Source organism: Artibeus jamaicensis, unplaced genomic scaffold (assembly GCF_021234435.1).
Source record: "Artibeus jamaicensis isolate MK-2021 breed Jamaican fruit bat unplaced genomic scaffold, CSHL_Jam_final contig_415, whole genome shotgun sequence".
Lineage (NCBI taxonomy): Eukaryota > Metazoa > Chordata > Mammalia > Chiroptera > Phyllostomidae > Artibeus > Artibeus jamaicensis.
In genome coordinates, this window is record NW_026521823.1 from 20,698,097 (window position 1) to 20,723,409 (window position 25,313).

The window sequence follows — 25,313 nt, forward strand, 5'->3', positions numbered from 1 at the left end:
ATAAATGAATTCAGTAAAGTAGCAGGATACAAAATTAATACATAGAAATCAGTTGCGTTTTTATATGCTAATAATGAACTAACAGAAAAGGCAATTAAGAAAACAATCCCATTCTCAATTGCTTCAAAGAGAATAAAATATCTAGGAATAAATTTAACCAAGGATATAAAAATCCTGTACTCAGAAAATTATAAGACACTAACGAAAGAAATTGAAGAAGATAAAAATAAGTAGAAGCATATACTGTGATTATAGGTAGAAAGAATTGACATCATTAAAATGTCCATACCACTGAAAACAATCTATATATTCAACACAATTCCTATAAAGATATATCAATGGCATATTTTACAGAACTATAACATTCCAAAAATTTATATGGATCTACAAAGGACTCTGAATAGCAGCAGCAATCTTGAGAAAGAAGAACAAAGTTGAAGGAATCATGCTACCTGGTGTCAAACTATACTACAAGACCATAGTAATCAAAACAGTATGGTACTTGCACAAAACACATAGAGATCAATGAGACAGAATGGAGCCCCAAAATAAACCCATGCCTTTACAGCCAATTAATATTTCACATATGAGGCAAAAACATACAATGAGATAAAGGTTGTTTGGTCAATAAATGGTATAGGGAAAATTGGACAGATACATGAAAAATAATGAAACTAGACCACCTTTTTATACCACACACAAGAATAAACTCAAAATGGATTAAAAACTTAGACTTGAAACCATAAAAATTCTAGAAGACATAGGCAGTAAAATATCAGATATTTCTCATAGCAACATTTTTTTCTGATATATCTCCTTCAGCAAGGCAAACAAAAAAAAATAAACAAATGGGATACAGTGGCACCTCAGTACTGATCAGCTTCAGAACTCGTCAAGCCCCGTACTTGTCTCATTTTGACAAGAAAAAATGTGTCAGCACTCAGTGCTTGCTCACCATTCATCACACTTCCTAGAACTTGTATGAGTCACGATGCCACCCAGCAAGAGAAAATGCTTCATCAATGTTGCTTGTTTGCCACTCTTGAGAATACATTCACCACGAGTATTGAGGTACCACTGTACATCAAACGAAAAAGTTTTTGCACAGCAAAGGAAACCTTCAACAAAGTAAAACAACAACCGACTGAATGAGAGAATATATTCACCAATACATTTGATAAGTGGTTAATATACAAAATGTATGAAGAACTTCCAAAACTTAACACCAAAAAAATAAACATCTAATTAAAAAATAGGAAAAGAACCTGAATACACATTTCTCTAGAGAGGACACACAGATGACCAATAAACATGAAAAATGCTCAAAGTCAATAATGACTAGAGAAATGCAAATGAAAACACAATATACTTCACACCTGTCATAATGGCTATCATCAATAAATCAACAAACAATAAATGTTGGGGAGAATGTGGAGAAAGGGGAACCTTCATGTACTACTATTGGTGGGAATACGGACTGGTGCAGCCACTGTGGAAAGCAGTTGGAGTAACCTTGAAAATTAAAAATGGATCTGCCTTATGACCCAGCAATTCCACTTCAGGTAATTTACCTGAAGATGAAATTCATGTTCACTGCAGCATTATATACAATAACCAAAATTTGGAAGTAGCCCAAGTGCCTACCAATGGATGAGATAAAACAACTGTGGTACATTTACACAGTGGAATACTACTTGGCCATAAAAAAGAAAGATGTTTCCCTTTGTGACAGCCTAATGGACCTGGAGAACATTATGCTCAGGTAAAATAAGCCAGTCAGAGAAAGACAAATACCATATGATGTCACTTATATTTGGAACCGAATGAAGATACTGAGCTAACAAGAAAAATAGAGACAGACTCATAGAGAACAGGCTGAGAGCTCTGGGGAAGTCTGGTGGGGCAGAGAGATTGAGCAAAAAAGCCAACGGAAAAAAAAAGAGAGAGAAGGAACTCCTGAACGTGGGCACCAGGGTGGTGAGTGCAGGGGGGAGAACAGTGGGTGGAGGTAGATGAGGGTTTGCGGGGATAAATGGCAGTCAAAAAAAAAAAAGAGAAAATTAAAAATAAAAAACCAACCAACAAATAAATAAAACTATGTCATTGCTTTGTTTGGGTCATGTTTTCTTTCTCAGTATAAGTCAAATTAAATGTGTTTTTCCCAATGACTCCGAACACCGGTGGCAATGCTACTGTGCTTTCAATACACTAACATAGTGTAGACTTCGAGTTAAAGGGAAGCGATAATAGGAACAGGACTGCATCTAATTAATGCCATCCAACAGATATTACTGAGCTCCTCATATGTGCAAAACTCCTGCTAGGTTTGCCACCAGGTACAATGGGGAGAAAGTCACTGCCATCAAAAAGACCGCATCCAGTGTAGAAATTGCCAAGTACACAAACAGCCATTCACAGAGTTTTGGGGCTGAACACACAAAGTTTGCATGTAGAAGTGTGTGAATTAAAAAAATGAGTTCATCATATTTTAATGTATTTTCTAAAAAGAATACTGCTGTCCCTTTAAGTAGTAAAGTAGTCTTGTGAGGGAATTTTCAGAACAAAAGTAGAACTTCTCTGAAATCCAAAGAGACTGGAGGATGGCAGGTGCACGTACCAGTCTGGATGTATGAGACTGGAGGATGGCAGGTGCACGTACCAGTCTGGATGTATGAGACTGGAGGATGGCAGGTGCACGTACCGGTCTGGATGTATGAGACTGGAGGATGGCAGGTGCATGTACCATTCTGGATGTATGAGACTGGAGGATGGCAGGTACACATACCAGTCTGGATGTATGAGACTGGAGGATGGCAGGTACACGTACCAGTCTGGATGTATGAGACTGGAGGATGGCAGGTGCACGTACCGGTCTGGATATATAAGACTGGAGGATGGCAGGTGCACGTACCGGTCTGGATATATAAGACTGGAGGATGGCAGGTGCACGTACCGGTCTGGATGTATAAGACTGGAGGATGGCAGGTGCACGTACCGGTCTGGATGTATGAGACTGGAGGATGGCAGGTACACGTACCGGTCTGGATGTATAAGACTGGAGGATGGCAGGTACACGTACCAGTCTGGATGTATTTGGCAGTGGACAAGGCTCGGCCTGGGAAGTATACATCCACCACTGTTTCTCCCCGTCACTCCTCACCACAGGGGCTCTGGCTCTTGACTCTGTGGGGTAGCTCAACGATACTGGTGTGTAAAAAACTGACTACACTAGAAGACCTCTTTCACAGTGTGTAAAAAGTGAGCAGTGAAGTTCACAACTCATTATATGAAATGTATTCCTCAAACATTATAATAAAATATACATGTATACTACCAAAGGCTATTTATGTAAAGGTGCCTTGCTTTGCTAAGACATAGCAAACCTATAAACAGTTTATGAAGTTCACAATCTGCTACAGGGGAAAAAATGACGCCTTGGTATGTATCAGGGCTCTGGAACCAGTTAGTGTTTGTGTTCCTTCCATTGTAACTGGCTGGCTCCTTTCACCACCCTCATTTATATACGGGCTCCGGTGGTTTCTGCAAGCCACTGGCTCTGGCCTTTCCAACCGAGCACCTCGCTTGTCTCATGACCTCCTATTAACATAGTTCCTGCTTTCAGGCAATGTTTTCCACAGTGTTACTTCGCATGTTTATAATTTACGTAAAGGGTGAATGCTTAATCCAGTTTCTTCCTTTAGAGATCACAAGCTTCAAACCTCACCCCACCACAGGTGTTGAAAAAATGCAGTAGAGACTCGCAGACCGTTCCATTCATTACACTAGAACAATAAAGCACAGTTTTCTTCCAGGCATGAAGGCTGCTCATGAATTTTGTATTTTAACCATCTATTTTCTCAACAGCTATTTCAAAGGGAGGATAAGAGAACTGACCTAAGAGTATCACTACAATGGGGCCTAACCTCTTTTTATACCTTGTTCACTGTGTTTTTGAAAGATACAGCAGGGAAAAACCTTCTTGAAATAAGAGTTTTAAACGGTGCCACCTTATCTCACCAGGTTAAAAAGTAAAGAGATTCTTAAATAAGGACCAAGAGGAGATACTCCAAACATTTTTGCAGTCTTAAGTAAAAGCTTACCGATTTGCTTCACAATTATGATTTCCATTTAGGTAAAATGTTACATTTGTCATCTAATATAATTAATTACTAATAAATAAAACCAACTCATGCCTGTAATTTTTGTTGCAATTTCTACAATTCAAAAACACGGAAACCAAAAAGAAAAAGCAATGACGAAGTGGACCAATAGAGATGACAACATAGACCTGTGGGGAGCAAAACCAGTAATTATGTCCCCTTGCATTTATTTATTTATGCACAATTCAGATACAGTGTTCTAAGTACTTAGGGATTTTTTCCAGCAATGCTGAAATAAACTCTCATCAGGATAGACACATTTTCAGATGGGAAAGATTCAGAAGACTTCCCATATAAGCATTTTGGAAAAGTTATTTGGAGGTATTTTTTGAGTAAAAATTTTTAAAAAAAGAAGTCATGGGAACTCAGAAATAGTGAACCCAAACTTGAGGGATGAGCATCGGACGACAGCGGCGTCCGCCCTGACTGGGACAAGGGTCAGAGGGCTCCAGCTCAGGAGGGTCTAGGAGATGCTTGAGCTGTTGGAAAAACACAAGAGTACAATTAAAGAAAAAAGGCAAGAAAAAATTGGTAGAGACTTGGGGGGGTCAATTATACAAAAATGTATAATTATGGCGCACTGACTCTTTCGTGAATATTTACATAGTCACGGTTGCATAAAACCTACCATTAATGATCAAACTTAAAAATCAACCTACAAACAAAGCATGGAATTCAATATGGACACATCGTGATGCACAACATAAATAAAGTACAGACACCAGAAACTGGGAAGTGGAAGAGACAAAGGCAAAGGTGGTAGAGATGAAACACAAATTTGAAGGGGTGTTGTCAACAGCCGGCGGACAGAAGAGGAAAGGCAGATGATGGGTAGAGGACCTGAAAATGGTAACAGAACTCTGTTGTGCGGAGAGAGCAAGGGGAGGTACAGCAGTGAGTCTACCTCTTTGGCAAAATGGGTTTCATTTTCTTTTTGTGGTGGTTGTCTTGTCTTGTTGGGGACTTGGTTTTTTAAATGTCTCCAAAAGTAAAACATGACCTTTCCCAGAAAACCTTGTCAACGTGAATAGTATCATAATCTACCCAATTTACCTAAACCAGAATCACCTAGGGACTATCCTACGGCAGTGGATTTGTGACAGCTTCAAACTCTGTGTAGTTCTCCCACTGAGAGGTGAGGGCTATTTATCTCCCCTCGAATCCCTGGAATCGGCGTTTGCCCTTTTTACAAATAGAATGCAACTGAAGTGACAGTCTAGGATTTCCAGGCTCGGGCACTAAGAAAGCCTGGCTTCCTCTACGTTTGTGCTCTGAAAATAAAAGCCAGCGGGTATATGTAAGAAGTCAGACAGCCGTGAGACCACCATGGTTGGAGGAAGCCCACACTAGCCTTGTAAAGAGGCTGTATAAAGAAAAGAGAGATGCTTAGCCAGGCTCCAGATGTTTCAAACACCCCGCTGAGGCTCCATACACGAGAGTGAGGCTGCCCCCGTGGGCATTCCAGTCCCAGCAGATGCCTTGTAAGAGCAGAGAGAAGCTGTTTGCACCAAGAAGAACCCAAATTGCAGGGTGGTAAGTAAATAAATGTTGTCCTTCAAAGCCACTAAGTGTGGGGGTGGTTTGTCATGCAATAGCAAAACATACATCCGTATCTAGAAATGCAGTAGTATCCTGACCCAAAACTAAAGTGCATGGCATTGGCTTTGGGAGTGGACATTGTGTGGGGGCCTCGAGGAGGCTGTACCTGGAAGCTGAAGGGCGACAAGAGAACTGCCACCGAAGGCGGGGGAAGAGAGGGCCCAAGCTGTGCACTGGCAAAATCAGTGAAACGTTCTCCACAGACACATGCACCGGAGGAAGAGTATCGAATGAATCCAACAGGACCTGAGGTTGCAGAGATTCCAGTCAGAGGGTGCAAAGTGTGACTGGCTTCTTTTAGCTGCCTGTGATGAAGGATGAGCGAGATAAGCTAAGAAGAAAACTGTTCAGTTTTCAAAGCATAAATTAGAGGATCCAGGACTCTAATGGCCTGACAGTAAAAGTGCTTCTCCTCTGCAGGCCCTCTTAGCAACAGAGTAAGACATAGTCTCTCTTCTCTAGGAAAAGACCAAAATAGGGTTCGGCCAGTAAAAATGTCTGCAGGATAAAGGTCAAGGAAGGAAGACTCTTCTCAAAACCTCCGAGATCGAAGGACCGGCCTTCTAGACTCTCTCATCTAGACAGAGGTGCTTCTGAGACTCTGGAACTGCTGTCACCCAGCAACCCGACAGCCAGCCTGCAGGCGAGAGGGACACACCCCTCTCAAAAGTATCTGTGGGTGTGGCACTTGTCCAACCCAGTAGACCAGCACTGCACTTACAGGAAGCCCTTAACATTTTGGGTGCTAGACCAGGTTAAATCAAAATAAAATAAGACATTCCAAAATTAAAATAGGCCTCGGGGTCCCCAAACCTGTCATGGGCTGGAAGCAGACTGAAAACACCGTTCAGTTGCCAACAGAGTCATTTCTCATTGGAAAAAGAAGAACGACCCAGAGGATGGAAGCAAAAACTGCAGAAATCATTCCCGGTGAGAACTTGGCCCGAATCAACGTGCAGCCCCACTCCCCAGGACAGGGGCAACTGGCCGGACTTCGGAATTGCTATGGACCGCCACCTGCTGTACAGCCCTGGGACCCACTTGCGCCTTTCTCCCCGCTTCATATTGGAACAGGGGCCAGGGAACTTGTCCTTTTAGTTCACAGGTCTCTGCACCTGAGAAAGCACACCCAACACACTTCACCTGGACCTAGACATGTGTCGATGAATTAAATTCTGGAAATTGAGTCTTGAGTGTGATGCTACAATGGGATAGGACCGCTAGGTGAGTGTATTCTGCCTGTGAAAGAATGTAAATAACTTGTGGCCAGAGGGCAGATTGTGGTGAATGAAATACATACCCATAAATTATCTGATGGGGCTATTTCCTGTCATCTTGAATCCACTCTAGCCTTGTGACTGCTCTGCCCATGGAATACCATGGAAATAATGTTGTGGGATTCCTGCGCTCACTCGTTAAGAAAGTCTTCAGCTTCTAGTTTGAACTCTGAGGAAAAGCCAGGTGCCATGTAAGAAGTCAGACTACTAGGAGATGGACGTGCCAGGCAGAAGGTAAAGCCAACCCTGTGGAGACACCACCAGGAGAGAGATTGCTGGCCAGTCCCTTCACAACAGCAATCTCAGTTCAGGCACCAGACAAGAAAAAAGCCATCCTGAATATTCCTGCTCGACCATACAGCATATAAAGTACAAAGCTGTCCTCACAGAGCCCTGTCCAAATGCAGAATAGTGCACAATTGACAATAGCTATTGATTTTAACCACTAATTGGTAAGGCGATTTGTTCTACTCCCTAGAATATCAAAGCACATAATTTCTCACTCTCCTTTTACTTCCATCTAGCACTAATATTCAAATAATCATTAAATTTTGTCTCCACCTCCTTATATTTTTCTTACAAGTCCACTCTTCTCTTCACTGTTTTATTTTGCCTCACATATTTGAAGGGACTACTCCATCAGCTTCCTGATACTCTCTGTTCACCCATTCACAATCATCCAGACAACCCGTTCTCCAAATCACAGCAGGTCCTCAAGTAACATCATTTCATTCAAGGTCAGTTTATTGTAACACTGATGAGATACCTCGGGAACTGAACTCTTGTTTATATCAATTAGCAATGGTAAAGTTGGTTCCATTACACACCATTAAGTGAGAACTTAGTGAACAAAGTTACGAAGTTCCTAAGTGTAAATCTAACATCACACCCATGCTTAAAACCATCACTAGCTCGCCATCCGCACACGCAGAAGAATCCCTCAGCGTGGCCCACAACGCCTTTCCTGACTTGGTTTTAGACCGCCTCTTCGGCTTCACATCCCATCATCTCCCACGAGCAGTCAGCACTGCAGAAGAAGAGCAAGTCTGGTGCAAAGGAAAATCCAAGACTAGGTTCTGGAATCTGGACACCACTAATTAACCATGTGGGCCTTGGCAAGTCACATGAAACAGACTTCAGCTTCCTTTGTCTATAACACTAGACAAAAACTAGACAATCTCTTGATCTCTTTAATTTGCCGTAACTCTCAAAATGTTTTTTAAAAATCAGTCAGAAAGGAAAAGCACATTTCAAAAGGGAAGTGGCACACAGCGTCCTTCTTTCTACCTTCATGGCTGCTTGGCAGCCTGTCTCCAGGATCAGCGCCTTTATCTGTTCTTTTGACTTATTTTATGTATCAATTACAATCGACATTCAATATTGTATTAGTTTCAGGTGTGCAGCATAGTGGTTAGACAATCATACACTTTACAGAATGTTTCCCCTGGTATCCAGTCCTCACCTGGCACCATACACAGTCATTACAATATTATTAACTATATTCCTTCCCTGTACTGAACTTCACATTCCCCCTGTCTATTCGGTAACTACCAATTCGTACTTCTTAATCCCTGCACCTTTTTGCCCCGACCACCTTCCCCTCTGGCAACCATCAGTCTGTTCTCTGCATCCATGAGTCTGTTTCTGTTTTGTTTGTTGACCCCCCCCCCCACCCTTTGTCTTCCTCTCAAGTGACATTATCTTCACAAACCTGAGCTTCCTTCTCACAAGGGCTCCCGCGACAGGAGGGTGAGCTGAGTGGGGAGATGCCTCCTGCAATGTGCAGGCACCGTTTATGAGTCAGGTCCTTTGCAGGCTGCACAACCTCCGTAAGCATTTCCAGGCAGTTCACTATAATAAATGATGCCGGCATCAGGCTGCCTGTTCAACAGCTGGAAGTATAAGCAGAAAGCACACAGTGCTTCACCTTCAGGGGCACAACGAATTCCTTTCGATCATGAGCTGCATATAAAATCTTAAAATATAATACTCTGGCAATGAGAAAGTCTCTTCTTCACAATAATTAACAGAATCTACAGATTCACATACGTTTTCTCACCCACAGGATGTAGCAGATTTATGCTCCAGATAATAAAAGTGTTTTTGGTTTCAATTTGTACATTTTTTTAGCTAATGAAAAACGAAGTCAAGAAGTTCAAACTAGTTTTAGAATGCATTTGTCAAAGTAGAAGTCACAGGGAAAAACTACATGGTAAATTCCATGAAGACAAACACTCTGTCAGTCCTGGAGACTAGAAAATTAGTAAATGAATTTATGAAAAGTGAACATGAAGCACTGAGGTATTACTCAAAGCATGAAAACTTGTGGACTTTTGCTCAAACAAACAGTTCAAATAAAAGTTCTGCTCTGCAGCTACTAAATCATGCAGGTCTTGAGCTGTTCTTCTGCATCTATTACAAAGCTACTTAAATAAAGCTATGTTAACAGTCAACCAAAGGTGTCCCAACAACGATACACCTGGTATGTATTCTAGCAGAAACATTCTTATTTGTATACTGGAGTGGAAAGGTTAATAATTTTATTAATAAGGAAATTAAAACATTTTATATTAAAATAAACAGGCTATATTATAGAAACGATTAAAATCTGCATGTATTCTTAATACACAGCAAGTCTTAAGAGTCACACAGAGCTTGTGGCAGACTGCAGAGTGCACCCCAGTCACCCTGGGTGTGACCTGCACTCTCCCCTCCCCTTAAGATTGGCTGAAAAATTCAAGAGGACTGAATAAAACATCTCACAGACCATTTCACCAATATATTACTAAAGGAGCCAGATCCTTATATCACAATAAGTGTGGTATAAGTACTTCCATTCTCAGGTGGTAGCTTGAAAAAAATAGAGTTTAAAGTTTCTGTTCACATTCCCCATTTAAAAGGTCATTTGTTGACTTGACTCCATATATTTTATCTGATACATTCAATTTTACTTTGAAAATCATTTTCCCTGTGATCTTCCACACAGGGACACACACATACACACAAAGTACCATGATCTGTGATGAAAAGATTTCTTTTTTTTTTAATACAAGTTTCTTTTCATTTAAGATTTTACTTATTTATTTTTAGAGAAAAGGAAAGAAAGGGAGGAAGAGGGAGAGAAACATCGATGTGTGGCAGAAACATCAATCAGTTGCCTCTGGCACCCCCCCAACCGGGGACCTGCCCCACAACCCAGGCATGTGCCCTGACTAGGAATTGAACCAGGGACCTTTTGGTTCACAGGCCAGCATTCAATCCACTTAGCCACAGAAGGCAGAGTGAAAAGATTTCTAATAAGTCATCTCATATATGTATTTTAATTCAGGGGAGCACAGGATAAACAATGAAATTTACAAAGAATGTAAAAATGAAAGGAATACAGGAAGCTTTTTATATCTAAAATAATATATTGCCTAAGCCCAAAAGAGGAAAATAACTTACAGAGAGCCAAAGTCGCACACACATGCACACATACACACATACACAAGGCTTCCAAATGTCTGTCTGCAACCAAAACAAGAGGAAGCTAGGAAGCGTGCCAGCCATCAGGCCTGGGTGAATGAGCTCCACAGTCAGCTCCAGAGTATGTCTGGCATTTGCAGTCACGGGGAGAAAACATGCAGCCATGGGCCCCAGGGCCCCTCTCTCTTAAGGGCAGTTCCAGGCTTGCAGATCCAAAATAAACCGAACCCGGAGACCGAACTGCCTTTCATCCGTGGCTGACCAGGGATCACAGATTCAAGGTCACTGCGATTTCACTTCTTCATCTTCCGCCACATCCTCAGCTTTGCATCGTTACTCATTTTATATTTCAGAGAAAAGTTTGTGGGTTCTTTCGGTGGGGGAGAGAGCATTAAAATAATGATTGGTTCTAACTTCACAGGTATAATAAAATCACTTGCTAACAACTAGTTTTTCATCACTACTAAACAAAATATTATTATAGACTCTATTATTTGTATTGCTTAAACTACATTTGATACAATTTGGGGGGGGGGGGTTTGCATATTACCATATCATCACAAAACTTAACCAATTTTGATCTGGTAGATCCCTTAATGAATAAAGGCAAGAAGTGTAAATAAGTTTTTAAACACTCCAACATTTCCAAAATTCACATGTTGCTCCAAAATAATTGCCCACATACAAGGGAAATGACTTACTACTTACTATTATTTGTTTTTCTTTCCAGTCTTACTGAGATTTAATTGACATAAAATGTTGCATTAACTTTAGGTTTCCAATGAGGTTTGATTACTTAGTATTATTTCTACTTCTTACAATACACATTCCAATTACACTGGATCTTGTCATAGCAAATTACACTTTTTCCTCTTGCCGGTTGCAGTATAGCACCGTCATAAAGGAGTGCTTATGATGCCCGGTATCTCACCTGTGTCTGTGTTCACGGTTAAAGTTACGTTTCCTACTTACAGAGCTCAAGCAAAGTCGACAAGCAAAACACAAATTCAGCCCTGGCTGGTGTAGTTCAGTGGACTGAGCACAGGCCTGCGAACCAGAGTATCGGGGTTTGATTCCTAGTCAGGGCACATGCCTGGGTTGCAGGCCAGTTCCCAGCAGGGAACGTGTGAGAGGCAACCATACATTGATATTTCTCTCCCTCTTTCCTTCCCTTCCCCTCTAAAGATAAATAAATAAAATCTTTAAAAAAAAAAAAAGAAAAGAAAAACACAAATTTAAGTGGGACAAAGGCTGTGAACAGATCATTGTTAAGAGAAGTAGCATAATAAAAAGACAGGAAAGATTTTTAAATTCAAAAGTGATCAAAGAAAGACAAATTACGTCAATAAGATGCTAGTTTTTTTTTTAAGATTTAAGAAAAAGAGATGATCCCCAGTGCTAGAGGAGGTCTACTGGGCTGGGCACCTGTCCACATTGGTGGTACCACTATGAACCAGAACAGTCTCTCAGTAACACAAACGGGCAAAATGTTCCCCACTTCACTTAGTTTGACCCAGTAACTCCACTTCCAAGACTCTATTTCCCCCCCCCAAAAAATTAATATGGCAATGTATTTCTGCAAATTATGAAGTTTTTAAAAACTAGTTTTTAAATTCTTTTAAAACAGGGGCACAAATGATATAGCTGTTTATCAGAGCATTACTCATTATTAGAAACAATTTATATGATATATATATCCCATAGGAAATAGATGAGTTATCACATATTTGTTTTGAGAAATAGTAAACATTCATTATTTTTTTAAAAAATAACACAATAGGGGAAAAGTAAAATACAAAACTGTATATACTGTATAGTTATAACACTCTAAAATTTTTTAGTTTTATATGAAATTTCCCTGACTGGTCTGGCTCAGTGGGCTGGTCACGGTCCCACAAAGCAAAGGGTCACCAGGCTCAACTCCGCTCAGGACACGTGCCTGGGTTGCCGGCTCGGTGCCCAATGGAGGGCGTGTGCAAGAAGCAACCAATGTTTCTCTAGCATATTGATGTTTCTCTCCCTTTCTCCTTCCCCTCTCTGTAAAAACAAATAAATGAAATCTTTTTCAACTTTATGTGGAATAGTTTTAGGTTTACAGAGAAGATATAAAGATAGCACAGAGTTTAAACATAACCCAAACTCAAGCACCTTCCTTGAACGTGGTGCACTTGTCACACTTGCTGTCCCCATACTGACACATCCTCATCATTAACGACATCCTAAGCTTTCCCCCAGGTGTCCTCTCTCTGTCCCAGGATCTCCCCCAGCACACCACCTTCATGTGGTCCCAGGGCCTCCTTACACCGCCCTTGGCTCTGATGATTTCTCAGACTCGCCTTGTCACTGAGGACCCTGACAGTTTTGAGGCACGATCACCTCCCATTTTGTGGACTGTTCCTTAACTGGGCTTTTTCTGCTACTTTTCTCATGATCAGACTGCGGTGATGAGTTTTGGTGCAGAATATCACAGTGCTATCTCTAGCAACACACTTAATAGAAGGCACAGAAAAAAGAACTAGAATACACTGTTACCGGTAATTAACTTCGGTAATGAGGGTCTGTGGCTAACTTCTGTCATTTATCTAAGTCACTTTTTAAAAGCATTTCCCTAAAAGCCATGTTTATGACTATAAAAGGAAACACCTAAAGGAAAACATGGTTTTAAAAATGGACAATAGCAGAAATATGTCCATCTGCTGTCCCTCCTCCCAGACACAGACCAGCGGTGGCTGCACTTGTCTGCCAGCTGCTGCTTCTCCTCCATGTCGCCAGCAGACGTGCAACGGAGTTGACAGCTGCTGAATGAATTCTAGGTCCTGACACATCTATTTAGGCTACAGGGAGAGAAGGGCAAACCATTTGGGGACGCTGTTCTTTCTTCCTGACACCTTTCTTACATACAGGCCACCATCGAATACACTTATGAATACAGAAAGGGAGAATTCGGCCCATTAAATTCTCATTTATACAGAGAAGATTATGAACTATTAGGTGAAAAAACAAAGTTGCAAAATAGTATAAATAGCATGATGCAATTTTGACAAGAGAAAATAATATATACATCTCCAATAAATCATATCCATGCATTTTTAAGTCTAGAGGGTAGTCATCCGTCTACAATTTCCTGAGAGGAAGAAAAATTAAAAGTTTTTTACTTCCTATATTTTTAGATTATATAAACTTTATTGTAAGCATCTTCTATTACTACATTGTCAAATAAAAAAGCTTTTAGCCAAAAACTCACTCATGTAAAAGGTTAAATGAAATATTACATAAAAATTAGGCACAGTTCCAAAGAATAAATTTAAAAAAGGAAGTTTCATAAATTTCAAGCATGACATACCATGATTATAATTCATTTATCTTTTAAGAGTGTAAATGCCATTTTTATGCTTTGCTCCTTCTTAAATTTAAATTAAAAGTAGCTGCCGGCAGTCCTTGCACATCTCCCTCCCCAGCGATCATTTTAAGAGGGTTGGCCAGGACCAGCACTGACATCAGGGAGATGGGGCTCAGCCGTAATTCAGTTAGTTCTCCCAGGCCTTTGAAACAGCTGCAGCATCTAAAAGCATCCAACTGTGAGGGTGATGCTACTGGTTGCTTTGCTTTTCAACAAGCTGATTTGACACACGAATCTCCAGAGAATCTGTTTCCAAGAAATCCATCCAAGAGTCCCACTCAGAAATATAGCTCTAATCAGGTTCATGGCTATTCAGAGATTAAACACTGTGCTCCTATGACTTTATTATTTTCATTCCTTTCTTATTTCTAAAATCATTGGGTATCACCTGGATTTGAAAAATGGCAAAACTATTCAAATTTTCACCCAACTCAACTTCTCTTAGTCAAAGCCTAGCAGGTCTTTGTTTTTGTTTTGTTTTTCTTGTTGTTTTTTATTATGATGCCTTCAGTATTTCATTTTCATTTTTATTTTTTAATTAAAATGTGTTTTTTAGGTCTTTGTTACAACACAAACAAATTCGTTGTATTGAAGCGACAGCATATCTTAAGCCTTTGTCCTTCATTTCTATCTTGGCACAATTTCATCAAACTAAATGTTGCAAAACACAGAGAACCAAGGAAACAAAACATGGAAAGGGAGCTGGCAATGAGGATAAATGGATCAGGAAGGATTTAGCACATCACAGTAGTTGGCCCAAGGCAACCCAGAAGCAGTTTCAGAACACAGGAGGGCCTTGAGAATTCATTTTCGTAAGATATATAGTTCTGTTTACCAAGTTCTCATGGTTCCTGGGACTGTAGAATAAACAAAACTGATTTATTAGACAAACAGGGGAGCTCGGGAAAGACCAGGCAGCTTCCCCCGTATCAGACTGGAAGCTGCTGCACGAGGAGACTTTATATGTGAGTTGTTTACCCGCAAGCAGGGCTTGCTTACAAAAAGGCCATGGGCTTCTGAGACGCAGACCCAGAATCTCTGGGTCAGTGAAGGACCTACCAACACTCATGCAGGTGCACCTAGAACCCAAGCAAGCTAGGTCATTAATATGCAGGCTGCTAGAAATCCATTATGATGATATCACTTCACAAGTTCTCGATAAACTGAGGCAGAGAAGCTGAATAGACTGCAGCAGTTTCTGAGCTGCATGTAGAAGGTGGGGAAACTATTTTTCCAGAACTTCTGTATGTCAACACTGATAAGTGGGTACTAGCTGTAAATTCTAGGTCACTTCTACTTAACCAAGGAATATTTATCTGAGTGTTAATTAATGCCTTGGCCTATTCCAGGTGCTGTATTTAGAAAGATTAATAAGCCACAGGCTCTTCCCTCTAGGATATTAAAATCTCCTGGAGGCTATACTCTGTGCTTACCAGACCAATTCCTTCCAAATATCTTCCTCAAACTGTCTGAAAGATTATACTTCCGAATTCTAGAGAGATAGCAGCGGCAATGGATGCGCATAAAAAGAGAATGATATCAAAACCAAAACCTTTGGACAATGCCACGAGAAACATGGGTGAGAAAGTCTCCTGTTGAACTCCAAAATACAAATGTTTCGGTACAAATCACATATACCTACAAGACTCACACAGTCTCCCTACCCTTGAGGAAAGAAGGAAAGGGAAGCAACGAGATGACTAAGGGTCCAGAGAACAGAAGACTCCAGAGCAGCCAACGGGTCCTCCCTGAAAGCCTGCTGGCCAGTCTGAGAACAGCAGCTGGACTGGAAGGCTTCTGCCTTCTCCAGCACCAGGCCGGTGGGCAGGACACACAGCCGTGACTGATGGTCTACCGGGGGTGTCCAACCTTTTGGAGTGTCTGGGCCACATTTGAAGAAGGGTTGTCTGGGCCACATGTTAAATACACAAACATTAAAGGAAACTGAGGGACAAAAAGAAAGGTTTTAAGTAAATTTACGACTTTGTGTTGGGCCGCAGTCATAGCCATCCTGGGCCTCAGGTTGGACACGCAGGGCTGCCCGAGGACTCGTGTTCAAGATAGGAACCCAAAACAATAAGAAGATGCTGGGCACAGAAGCAAATTTGAGCAGAACAAGGAAAATAGAGGGAAGGGAATGAGAAGGTCCAGATCAAACAGAAGGACAGAAACAAGCCAGGAAATCTCAGAAAATAAACTATCATATTTTTAACAGTTTTACGAGTATCACTTACAAACCATAAGTTCGCCTTTTTAAAGCATACAACTCACTGGTGTTTACTATCTTCACAAAGTTCTGCGATCATCACCCTCACCCAATTTTAGCACATTTTCAATACCCCAGAAAGAAACCTTGAATCTACACAGCTCCATACTCTTGACCTTCTTATAGGGTATTGCTTCAGTCCTGGGAACCATTATTCTATTTTTGCTATATAGAGATTTGCCTATTTTGAATACTTTGTAAAAACAACATCATGTGATCCTTTACAACTGGCTTCTTTAACTTAGCACTTTTGGAAGTTCACCTATGTTGTACCATGAGCAGTAACTGATAAACTTCATTCCTTTTTGTCAAATAATAGTCCACTGTATGGATAAACCACTTCTGTTTATGCATTCATCACCTGAGGGACATTTGGGTTGTTTTCACTTCTAGGCTATAGTGAACCATGCAGCTATGAACACTCATGTGCAAGCTTTATATACAGTTACATTTTCATTTCTCTTGAGTACACACCTGGGAGTGGAGATGCTGAGTCATAGGGCAGCTCTGTGACCTTTGAGGAACCACCCAACTGTCTGACAAAGTGGCAGAACCATTCTGTGTTCCCACCAACAGTGCACGAGGGTTCTTCCATTCTCTGTCAACACTTGTCACTGTCCTTTTTAATATAGTTGTTCGGGTGGGTGTCAAGTAGTACACCGAGGTTCTGATTCACACTTCTCTAATGGCAACTGATGCTGAACATCTTTTAATGTGCTTATTGGACATTTGAATATCTCCTTTGCAAAAATGCCATTCAAATATTTCACCCACTTTTCAGCGAGATTGTTTCTCTTTATAATTGACTTGTAAGAATTCTTTATATATTCTGGTTACAAGTTCTTTACATATATGACTTGCAAATGTGTTCTCTCATTCTGTAAACTGTCCTTTCACTTCTTGACTATAAAAGCACACAAGTTTCTAATATTGATTGAAGTCCAACTTATCAGTCTTTTCTTTGATATTTGTGTTTTAGATGTCATATCTAAAAAGCATTTACTATTGAAGGTCATGAAGACTTACTCCTATGCTTTCTTCTAAGAGTTTTATAGTTTTAACTCTTACATTTAGATCTATGACCCACTTGAAGTTAATTTTTGTATACGGTATAAAGTAGGTAGGGTCCACATTCATCCTTTACCATATAATAATATGGTTGTTCCAACCAATTGCTGAAAAGATCATTATTTCCCCATTGAACTGTCTTGGGACTCTTGTCAAAAGTCAATTGATCACACATGAAAGGATTTATTTCTTGACTCTGAATTATGTTGCATTGACCTACTCATATATGTCTCTCTTTGTGTGAGTACTACACGGTTTGATGACTGCAGCTTAGTAATAAATTTTGAAATTGGGAAGTGTGAGCCCTCCAACTTTGTACTTTACAACATCTCTTTTCAGTATTCTGGGTTCCTTCCCTTTCCATGTGAATTTTAGGATCAGCTTATCAATTTCTGCAAAAAGCCAGTTATAGATTCTGATATGGATTGTACTGAATATGCAGATCAACTTGACAATGCCATTTTGACAATATTAATTCTTCTGACCCAGGAACATAGATGACTTTCCACTTAATACAGCTTCTTTGTTACTTCTCAATGACATTGTAGTTTTTAGTGTACAAGACGTATACTTCTTCTGTGAAATTTATTCCTAAGTTTTTTATTATTTTTGATGGTATCATAAATGTAATTGCTTTCTTAATATTTTGGCTTGTTTATTGCTAAAATATAAGTGTGTTTGGACACAACCAGGCTTGTGTGTGTGTGTGTGTGTGTGTGTGTGTGTGTGTTTAAGCTGGGAAAGTGCATGCCACAGTCTTAGCAACGTTCTGATCACAGCAATAGCTGGTTGTAGGTGATTTTTTTCTCTTTGCGCATTTTGTTTTTAAGTTTGTTTTATACTAAATATGTACAATTTTTTTCTACGTTTAAATTTCTTATTCATTTTTAAACAGAGTGCTTTCACTTCTGTCCAGGAAGTTTATAAACTGCTTCAATTTAAAAACAGGGAAATAATGACTGGGTTAATGATTATCTGTAATTTCACTTCAGTTGTTTTGGCAAACATTTGACTCTTTTCCAATGTGGATTTACTTTAAAATACTCAATAGGGGTTGTGTTCCCCCCTTAAAAATACTCTGGTTACTAGATCATTTAAAGTATGAGGGCCCCTCTCGAATTTTTGCAAGTTAGTTTAGTTCGCTTCATTTTGAAGTTCATAGTTTGATTAGGACTGACCCCTGCTGAAGTTTCAGAGCAAAATAAACAAAATCCTAGGTACAATTTATGTAACAAAAACATACATCTCCTTAACAGATTAATATTTTGTCACCAACAAGCATCTTTGAAAAAGCGATGAATGTCCTCTACAATCCCAGCTTCTCTTTAAACATTTGTGTAATTTCAATTAATACATTTTGCAAACCTTTTTCTAAATAACTACAAAAGTTCCTTCTAATCTTAGGTTGTTAAGGTACCAGAGTCACTTTATACTTGTCCTGCTATATCACCTCTTGTGAAAATGAATCTGAATGCAAAACCTGTAAACGTTATGATCTACTTCACAGCACACTTTCCATTTGTCCTTCTCTCTGGACAAACCATACCCACCATAATGCATAGCTCAAGGGTACACACACCTCTGTTTATTATACACACGACAGGACATGTGTCTTCTGTCTCATTCTCCTCAGCTGACCCTTAAATACTGCAACCCATAACCCCAGTGAGTTATGCCCCAAATAAACGAGGAGCCAATGAGAACTAGATGTCAGGACTATAAATAGACCCCACGTGAGCTACATTTGCTAAACAAGATGGGCCATAGCCCACGATGCAGAAGGGAGCTGCTATGTGATGTGTCAATCTACGTTTGGTTGCCAAAAAATTAAACACCTGTCTTTTTTTCCAGAGATACTACATGGAAATTAAAAGTGAAAATAACTATCTTAGAAATACTGAAGGGGAAAATGTACACTCTATGTTCTCGTATTCGACCCACATCAAATTCCAGACACTTCACACAAACCACAAATCCAAGAGGCAAAAGCCACACCAGATGAAGAAGTCGAAAGTGCCCTCCTATCGTGCCGCAGATTTTACAGCAAATGACTAAAATGATTCTCTTCTCCACAACTTTTCCTTTGCTTTACTGAGCTACAGAGGCAAGCATATGGTAAACATGACAATAATTCAAATCCTAATGCCAATAATTAGAGTGGAATAAAACGCACAATACTATTCTTTTCACCTTTTCGATGTAATACATTGATATGAAACTTGGTACCATTGGGTATGAAGCAAGGGGGCTTATGCAATTGATATAATTGTAGATTATTATAATTGATATAATTATACACAAAATAGATCAGTAAAGGCCTCTGCCCCATAAGACCTTTAGGATCCTGCTCAAACTCACAAACGTTTGGGAGAAAGGACTTTTCTCAAAACGCTTCGGTAGTAGGAACCACTTGACCAAGTATTTTAAAAGAGCAATGCTGAAACTGTGGTGTGAAGGTACAATAACGGGCTCTACTTATTGAGTCAATCAACCACTGAACACTTAGTCTTTTAAGACCATTATGGATCAAAAAGCACTACCTCCATTTGCAATGTTAACTTGAATCTCATAAATGTTCATAAGGCTACACATGAAGCCTTATGAAACCTCAGCCAGCTCACCTGGGTATGTTCTCAGGTTTTGACGTGAGGTAAGGAGGATTCTAGGCCTAGCCCAATGGACAATCCTGACTGAGTTCTGGATGGTGCCACAAAAATAGCTGCCTTTATTAGAAGTCTCAATCAAGAACACATAAATCCATGTACAGAAATTCAGGGGCTGGCAGAGGCAGAATCCTCAACCAAGCAAAATAAAAAGTAAACTCCCTACAAAATCAGACTGAGAAGTCCAGACCACACCCCATCAGCACGAGGAGCCATCCATTAAAAGTTTTTTAGTATATCACAGTGAATGGAAGTATTTTAGGAACATTCATCTGACCATGAGCTAGATCAATTACAGTGTGTGTGCATGTGCATACATGCATTCGCTTGACCTTGTCCCTGTGCAAGAAAGGAATAGTGGGGTGTGGTTTTGAGTGTGGTCTGTGAAGGAGTCTGAGGTGGCACGTGTGTGTCAGGGAACAGAAAACAAAAGCAGGAGGACTGGTTAGGATGCTGGGTCAATAATTCAGATAAGAAGTTCCAGCTTTAAACTACAGATTTGGAAGTGGAAAGAAAGAAAAGCACTCAAAGTCAATAATGTGAAGATTATTTTGAATACAGGGGTGGAAAGAAAAAAATCAAGGGTAAAATATGAGGTTTGAGGATAGGTCACTGAATTATTGCCATAAACTGAAAAGAGGATGTCAGGAGAAATCCTTAAGACTTAAAAAGTTGAACCGATTTTGGACACACTGAGTTCACATTTTCATGAGACATCTGATTGCGGCCACTGCAGGTGGCAGGTGTGATGATGGGAAGAGTCCCAGTGACCGACCACAAGACACTGATCGGTGACACCAGAAGAAGTATAGAATTGATAAAATTTCCCTTACGGGTGATTTAGCCATCTTCAAAAACAAGTCTGTGAAGCCATTTTTCATGGGCACACTGTTTCACAGTACTTCTAATCTCTGTAGTGTTTTCTCTAATTTTTAAACTGTGCTTACAAAGACATAAATATTAAATAGCAGACCACCAAATGCAGTTCTGGCAAATAGTGGTAAAGGGTGCTGTTATATTATTAACTCGAAATTGATTCTGTTGCTTGAATTTACTTAGGGCTTGGGCTTTTCAAGTATTTTTCTTGCATTAACTGACTTTTTCTTTGCAATTATTCATTGAGGAAGACCACACAATTTGTTTGGATCAAGTATATAAAGGCTGGGCTATAGAGAGAGGAAAATTTCTTAGACTGTAAAGTTTTACTTGATCGCTTCCTGATATTTTATGGTTTTGACCAAAACCACCTGAACTAAAAATAATTTTAACTTTCAATTCAATGTTATTTTTGGCAATAACATGTAACACACCATCATGGACTGAAGAAGACAACAGCTCACAGTAATATCAAGTTTTTGAATCATTTTAAAGAAAAGCACAACTACTTTCTGGAATTCAAGGTCAAGGGACTTGGTGATATGACTCACTAGGAATTCTGCAGTATTTTTTGATTTATAAGTCAAAGTAGGAAGCATACTCCTTGTAGAAAGTAAACTGATGAAGAAGCTTAGTAGTATAAAATCTTGATCCAGAAATCAAAATGACTACTCTTTGAAATACTTGAAGAATACTGTTGCATTCTTTCCTGTATGGCCTCATACTGTAGGCAGTACAATCTGTACAAATAAAAAGCAATCACCGGTTCATGAGTAAAGACAAAGGCACCATACTAAAGTCGAATTTTAATAGTAGGGGAAACTGGGCAAGTATGCCGGAACTCTGTGCTATCTCTGAACCTTTAATATAAATTTAAAACTACTCCAAAATAAAAGTTTTGTTTTGGAAAAAAAAAAACACAAGTAATCCACTGTACTCTTTTTTTATTTTTAATCCTCACCCAAGGATATATGTTTATTGGTTTTAGAGAGAGAAGAAGGGAGAGAGAAACATTTTTGAGAGAGAAGCATTGACTGGTTGCCTCCAGTCTGCACCATAACCAGACATGAACCCGCAGCCTGGGTATGTGCCCTGACCGGGAACCAAACTGGCAACCTTTTGATGTACAGGACAGCATTCCAACCAACTGAGCCACCCAGCCAGGGTCACTGTACTTCTTTTTACTTAAAGATTACATTTTGCTTAATCTCATAAACCAATCATTTATTCAATAAATGTGTACTCATTTAAGTGCTCAGTTCTATACCATTTGTAAAAATAACTAAGACCCGATGAGAAAGACATCATTTCCCTCTAATTGGAAAACTACCATAGCCAACAAAACAACATCCAGGAGGAAAAAAAATCACTCAGGACATTGTAAAAGCAATAGACAAAAACCGTAAAACGATGTTTTTCCCTTTCTCGTGCAGCTCTAGAAACCTATTCTGCTGGGTTTCTAAATCTTTCTCTGGCCCTAGATTAAATAAATCTAAGATGGGCCCCAAAATCGTGCGTCAGGCACTGGATAATAAAAAGTCCCTAAGATAGTCTCAGTTCAGTGATTACAAGTAAAACCAAACTCTCGACTTCATTCAAAAGTACAGCATTACCTCCCCACACTCTGGCCTGCTGCAGTGCAGCGGGGGTGGGAGGGCAGGCTCAGCTTCCTCTCCTCCCTTGGGCAGTAGATCTCCCCAGCCCCCTGGTAATTGATGAGCAGTTGCTTCTGACCCCCCCTAAGCGGAGCTAAAGGGGCAGAGAAAGTCATAACCGCCTTACAGATATCTGATTGGTTTGCTGTGCAGATGCTCAAAGCTGAGCACCTATGCTCAGGTGGGTCCCCTGGCCCATCCTTGACAAGCATGAATGCACCTCCTCCGGATGGTCCCTTAGGACTTCACAGAACATCTCTGGGCCACTGTCAGTGGAAAGCAGGTCCTTCCCATCCACTATCCTCTACTCTCTGCCCCGACTATATCTGCCAGTTCTTCCCCTTTAGATTTCCCTAGCATGGCTGATGCATGGTCCCTTCTGCTCCCCAAGCCCCAGGGCACACTCACAAGGCTCTCCTAGCCACCTTCTCACTGGGATAGGGTTCACAGCACACAAGCCACGTCATCTCCTATTTCCAAACCTCTTTCAGCCTTGGCAGCCTCATCTGCAGGCTGAAGGTAGGTGTGGAGCTGGCATCCCCAAACCTCATTCCTCGCCCCGCCCTCAGTAAGTCCTGCTTAGGAGGTGGGGCACTGTGCTGGGGACCATGACAGCGATGGGCAGTTAGGACCGCAGCTCACACTGAATCCTATTTTATTATCCTATTGACACTACAGCATGGATAGAAAATAAGAGCCACACAACTTAAAACACTACATGGTTTAAAAATAGGATGCTGATTCCAGCTGAGGGGATTGGGACAGGCTTAATCAAAGGCCTGGTTTGGGCCTGACCTTGAACTTGTGGAGAACAGGAGTGAAGATGGAGCAGAGGAAGGAGGAACATCCACAGAATGATACGGCCTCAACTGCAGCTTCTTTTTCCAGATAGTAAGAATTAATTTATGAAAATCTCTTTCAACTGGTCTTTTGTAGTATTTATTCTTACTCTAGTGATTCGTGAGTTACTAAACCTTATAAATAAATGCCCCAGATGGCTGCTTGCTTTGTTCTCTTTTTAGTTCCAACTCTGCTGACTGACAGAGAAGCCAATCATTAATTATGTGGCCTTAAGTAAGTCACAGAATCCCTCTCTTCCACATCTGTCAATGTGATAACAACACCATAGGGCTGGTGACAAATTTAAATGGATATATATATAAATCACAATATATGGAATATAATAAGTTCCTTACTGTTTGGTTGACCACTGTATTTTTATTGTTATTATCATCATAATTATTGTTAAAATACTAAAAATTATACATTTCTCTTGGAATCATAAAATGTTAGACCTAACAAGGACTAACTTAAAAATCATCTAGTAAAATGTATTTGAAATTAAGTTAATCTTATTTCCCAATTTTTAATTCAATTGAAGTTTGAGTGCTAGGTCCTAGCTAGGTGATTCAGTTGGTTGGAACATTGTCCTGAACACAAAAAGGTTGTGGGTCTGATCCCTGGCCAGGGCTCATACCTATGCTGTGGGTTCGATCCCCAGTCAGGGCAAGTACGGGAGGCAACTAATCAATGTTTCTCTCTCACATCAATTTTTCTCTCTCTAAAAACCAATAAATACATCCTCTGATGAGTATTTTAAAAAGTTTGAGTGCCAGCTTTTTGTCACTGTCAATACTTAGCCCCAAAATATAGTATTGAGGACACCACAGTATTTATCCTTACAGTCTGTTGGGAAGTCAGAATGTTAAGAAAAAGTGTCGTGCAAGGTGTGAAAAGACCAAACTAAGTAAGAATCCAGGTGGAGGGCCAATTACTTCTCCTGCCAGAAAGGGGAAGAATCCGGGACAGTTAACAGGACAAGCAGCATCTGAGCTGGGCCCTAGAGGTACGTAGGAATCTGCCAGGTGAACAAGGAGGGAAGAGAATCCTAGCAAAGAACAAGGATAAGCAGTTAAAGATATACACTCAGCTCTTAGGCCAAAGCTTCTTGTTATCATTCTAAAAAGTGGCTCCTTCAACATTTCCAAAAAAATCTGTCTTTTTAAAATAGATTTGTTGCATGATTGCCGGGGTAGAGGGTGAAGGTGGGTGAAATGGGTGAAGATGGTCAAAAGGTACAAACTATCAGTGATCCAGTAAGTAAGTCATGGGGATGCATGTGCCACACACTGACTTCAGCTGATGCTGCTGTATTGCATATGTTAAAGTTGCAAAGAGAGTAGATCTAAATATTCTCATCACAAAAAATATCTGCAACTATGTACGGTAATGGATGTTAACTTGACTTACTGTGGTGATCACTTTGCAATATGTACAAATACTGAATCATGTTGTTCACCTGAAATTAATGTAACATTGCCGATTACACTTCAGTAAAAAACTTTAATTAATTAATCAATTAAGCAGAACACTTGCTTTCTAAATAAATATTTACTTGACAGTGTTTCAAGCAATGTTAAATTAAGTGGAAAATATAGATAACATGAACACACAGTCCTACATGAATAACTGTTAACAATCTATTATAATTTGAATATTCTAATTATAAGTCACAGGGCACTTTTACAGTAATTCAAATTTGAATATGACCTTTACTTCAGGAGCCCCTTTATTGTGCAGCTAGTTTTATAATCCCCTCAGATAATTGCTTAAGAAAGTTTGTTTTGGGGCACTGGGGTTGTTTTGCTAGTCAAGTTCTGTGGAAATCTAAGAAGAGATTTTAAGTAATCATCTGGCCTCTTTACCATTCTGCCCTCTTCCCAGTCCAGTGCTGGAGGGGGGAAAAAGTTGTTGAAGTTTTATTCAACATTCTTACATTCTATTGCTTGGATTGCTAGCTAAAAATGCATGTATCTAGTTAACAGTGCAGATTTTTACCAACTTTTTAGATTTATTTGTCTAGTACCGGCTTTAAGAAAATATA

The 25,313-nt window shown here is 40.0% G+C and overlaps 1 protein-coding gene across 3 annotated transcripts in view; it reads right to left on the reverse strand.

Annotated features, from left to right (window-relative positions):
• Positions 1-25,313, reverse strand: part of TBC1D4 (TBC1 domain family member 4) — a 180,859-nt gene that overhangs the window by 102,147 nt on the left and 53,399 nt on the right. Inside the window, exon 1 of one of the 3 annotated variants that reach the window (XM_037153233.2) lies at positions 8,748-8,824. The exons of the other annotated variants lie outside the window; for them this stretch is intronic. The gene's annotated coding sequence lies outside the window, so the exon portion shown is untranslated. Of the gene's footprint in view, positions 1-8,747; positions 8,825-25,313 lie in introns of those variants that run through there. 3 annotated transcript variants of the gene reach the window in all.